Below are 4,629 nucleotides of genomic sequence, written 5' to 3' on the forward strand. Positions count from 1 at the left end.
TGTTGGCCTTGTTTTTTCAGTTACTTCAGAGCCTGTTGTTGTTGTTGTTCTGTGCAGTCGAGTCACTTGTGACTCATAGCGACCCTATGTACAACAGCTCTAAACTCTGCTCTGTTCTGTGCCAATCGCACTGTCTCTGACACTCCCATCCCGATTATCCCAGTCGCTGAATCAATCCACCTCATAGAGGGCCTTCCTCTCCTGCGCCGTCCCTCCACCCTCCCAAGCATGATGTTCTTCTCCAAGGACTGGTCTCTCCTCACAACATGTCCAAAGTGTGTCAGACAGAGCCTCAGAATCCTTGCCTCTAAGAAGCCACCCGGTTTAACCCTTTCCAGGATGAATCTGTTTGTTTTCCTAACAGTCCATAGTACTCTCAATAGTCTTCTCCAGCACCACAGCTCAAAGGCATCAATTCTCCTTCTATCCTTCTTGGTCATTGTCCAACTCTCTGATGAATAGCAAATGATTGTGAAGACTATGGCCTGTATCAGACGCACCTTAGTCTCCAGAGAGACACCATTGCTCTTAAGTACTTTGGAGAGGTCCCTAACAGCAGACTTTCCCATGGCAATGCGCCTTTTAATTTCCTGGCTACTGGTGCCAAAAGTGTTGACTGTGGAGCCAAGCAAACTAAAGGTGTGAACAATCTCAATCTCTTCACCATCCATCTTGATGCTGCCAATTGGTCCAGTGTGTTCAGAGCCTACCCACTCTTTATGCTGCAATAGTTCTGACTTCTTTTTTTGGGGGGGATTTTTTCCTCACTTTGTAATACTTCACTTTGTCCACTTAAAAGTTTCTATACAAATTAAACTGTGATAGTGATCAAAATTTTCAGTGTGACAAGGTTGCCATTATTTCCATTGTTTGTTCTGTTTCTATTGATTTAACTCTCCTTCCTAGCTTTGCTTTCTCATCTATCTTTTGGATAAATGTTAAGCATATGGTTTTGTTTACTGGATTGCTTAAGGAAGCACGTTTCTCATGAGTGATATTGTTTCTTTTAGAAGCTGATCTATTACTTGCTGAAAGATGAGTTATAGGAGTAACTTGTGTGGCCGTTCAAAGGATATCTTAGCTCAACAGTCTCAGATTCCTGTATTGTGTATTAGTTCAGTAGATCTGGTCTTGTTTAGAAATTAAAAAAATTCTGTCCTGCATCTTTCTTCAATTTTATCTGACACCTTCTCTTTGGTACCAGAATGGTCAATAGTGGTAGATGGGCACCATCTAACTTTCAGAATTCTTTTCAGATTTTTTTATGTAATTTAAATCTTTACACTTAATAGTTAGAATATTCTTGTTCCCCTGAAATCAAAAGTAAAATACTTTATATTGTTTGAGATGGGGCTTTTATTCTCCTTATACTTCTGCTTTGGGCCTGAAATAGCTGATACCATTTTAACCATTGCTTTGGCCCGGGTTGTCATTTTTGTTGTTCCTTCTCAGCCCAGAGTTGTTGTCTGGGTTTTTTTTGGGTTTTTTTGACAGTCTGTGTTTCCAAAATTAAAATTATTCTCTACACTGTTGTTAGATTTTTTGAAAACCCAACAATGATCATGTAATTTCCCTACTATAAATCATCTGTAGTTTTCCCTATCACCTCATTTCCCTACTATAAATCATCTGTGGTTTTCCCTATCACCTTGTTGTTCATCATTGATCTTGTCATATGTGCTGTTGAGTCAAAACTGACCTATAGCTTGACCCTTCAGTGGATTTTCATAGGTAGTAAATCACTCAGGAAAAGATTGCCCATCCTTATTCTGTGAGCATCTGATGGAAGGAGCCATGTGTGTTTGGGATTGTAGCACAACTTCTTAACCTACTAGGCCACCAGAACTCCCATAGAAGTAAGGAATTGCACTGCCAACTCAAAGGTACACAGTTTGACTCTACCAGCTCTCTTTCTGTGTGATTAACTGACTCTGAAAACCTGATGGAGGGTCAGCTATTGATTGGTTCCAACTTGACAGTACATAGCAGCAGCAACAATAATGTACACAGGCCCAAAATGCTCCCTGATTCTTTACCATCTTCATGATTACTGTTATATCTGAGTCTATGTTGTGTTTATTGTAGCAGTAGTCCTCAATGAGAGTTTCTTTAATTTTTATTGGCTCTCTATTTCACTAAACGTGATGTCCTTTTCTGGACTTTTCTGATGTGTCCAAAGTGGATGAGTCAGAATTTTGTCATACTCACCTCTGAGGAACATTCTGGTTGTATTTCTTTCAAGGCATATTTGTTTATCCTGGAAGTTCATTCTATGTTTAATATTCTTTTCCCTTAATCACAATTTGAGTGAATTAAGTCTATCTTCCTTTTCCCATCATCCAACTTCTACATGCATATTGAAAATACCACAGCTAAATAAAATAAAATAATAAATACCATAGCTTGGGTCAGGTATACCTTAGTCATTAAATTGATAATCTTTGCTTTTAAAAATTTTTAAGTGGTCTCTTGTACATATTTACCCAGTGCAGTGTATTATTTCTTGGCTTCAAATTCTATGAATATTAGTTGTTGACTCAAGAAGAATGACATAATTACAGGTTCTTCTTTATTTATTGTGGTGCTGTTTATATCAGTCCAGTTGTGAGGATTTCTGTTTGCTACATATGCAGATATAGTCCATATTGGAACCTGTAGCCTCTGACTTTCATCAGTAAGAGCTTCAAATTTTCTTTATGCTCAAGCAGGAAAGATTATGTCATCTGCATCTTGTTAGTTAATGAATTGTCCACTGTTGATCCGGTATTCTTCATTATATAGTCCACCTTCTCTGGTTTGTTGCTCAGCGTAGAGATTGAATAAGTAAGGTGAAAGGATATAAGCCTGCCACATACCTCTTCCAGTTATGAACCACACACAGTTCCATTGTTCTGTTCAAATGGTTTGTATATAAGTTCTGTATGAAAGAATTGGAAACAACGCAAGTGCCCATTAACGAAGGGATAGAGAAGCTGTGTTATATTCACACAATGGGATATTATGCAGCACTGAAAAACAAAGAACTCAGGAAATATTCTACAAAATGGGTGACCATGGAGGACATTATGCTGAGTGAAATATTTCAGTCACAAAAAAGACACATACTGCATAATGCCACTATTATAGAACAGGACTGATATGGGGGTTGGGGGGACCTAAGAAAAGAGGGGGTAAATAATGTACACTGCATTGAAACAGATGACAGAGAGAACTGTATAAAAGGAATATATCATTAAGTATTCTTGGCATGACAGGAGTCAAGAATAAGAGTTGCATAGTAAAGTGATGGTGGTGGTGGTGGGGGAACGACTGTATAACAATGAAAGAACTTTTTTTTCCAAAGAAAAAAGTTGAACTGGGGAGCAGGGGGAACAGGGAGGAAAATGTGCAACAGTGAATGAGTAGAAACCCAAGTTCTTTATAAACTTTAATTAAAATCTAAAAAAAAAAAAAAGACTTGAGTGCTAATCTTTTGAATATTATCTGTAATTTGCTGTGATTCACACAGCCAAGTGCCTTCATACAGATAAAAAAACCACGGGTAAACATCTTGCAAGCTAGAGTCTATACTCCTTAGATTAAAAGTTTCATGATTGACAGCCAGTTCCACTCTGCATCTGGGGAGGCTCACAGCGCTCGGTGCCCTGCCCAGCTTCTTTCAAGATGTCTACTGTTCACGAAATTCTCTGCAAGCTCAGCTTGGAGGGTGATCACTCCACACCCGCAAGCGCATACGGATCAGTCAAGGCGTATACCAGCTTTGATGCAGAACGGGATGCTTTGAACATTGAATCAGCCATCAAGACCAAAGGTGTGGATGAGGTCACCATCGTCAACATTTTGACCAACCGCAGCAATGAACAGAGGCAGGATATTGCCTCGCCTACCAGAGAAGGACCAAAAAGGAACTTGCATCAGCACTGAAGTCAGCCTTATCTGGCCACCTGGAGACAGTGATCTTGGGCCTATTGAAAACACCTGCTCAGTATGATGCCTCCGAGCTGAAAGCCTCCATGAAGGGACTGGGGACGGATGAGGACTCCCTCATTGAGATCATCTGCTCCAGGACCAACCAGGAGCTGCAGGAAATCAACAGAGTCTACAAGGAAATGTACAAGACCGACCTGGAGAAGGACGTTGTTTCGGACACATCCGGGGACTTCCGCAAGCTGATGGTTGCCCTCGCCAAGGGCAGAAGAGCAGAGGATGGCTCCGTCATTAACTATGAGCAGATTGACCAGGATGCCCGGGAGCTGTATGATGCTGGCGTGAAGAGGAAGGGAACAGATGTGCCCAAGTGGATCAGCATCATGACAGAGCGCAGTGTGTGCCACCTGCAGAAAGTGTTTGAAAGGTACAAGAGCTACAGTCCTTTGGCATGCTGGAGAGCATCAAGAAGGAAGTCAAAGGAGACTTGGAAAATGTTTTCCTGAACCTGGTCCAGTGTATCCAGAACAAGCCCCTGTACTTTGCTGACCGACTGTATGACTCCATGAAGGGCAAGGGAACTCGCGATAAGATCCCGGTTAGGATCATGGTCTCCCGCAGTGAAGTGGACATGTTGAAAATTAGATCTGAATTCAAGAGAAAGTACGGCAAGTCCCTGTACCACTTCATCCAGCAAGACAC

At 41.0% G+C, this 4,629-nt stretch overlaps 1 pseudogene; it reads left to right on the plus strand.

The window, feature by feature from the left end:
* Positions 1-3,654: 3,654 nt before the first annotated feature.
* LOC102875710 lies at positions 3,655-4,627 on the plus strand (annotated as a pseudogene).
* The last annotated feature ends 2 nt before the right edge of the window (positions 4,628-4,629 follow it).

The sequence above is a fragment of the Elephantulus edwardii genome, unplaced genomic scaffold (assembly GCF_000299155.1).
Source record: "Elephantulus edwardii isolate Elephantulus edwardi_28Jun2011 unplaced genomic scaffold, EleEdw1.0 scaffold00007, whole genome shotgun sequence".
NCBI classification, from domain to species: Eukaryota; Metazoa; Chordata; class Mammalia; order Macroscelidea; family Macroscelididae; genus Elephantulus; species Elephantulus edwardii.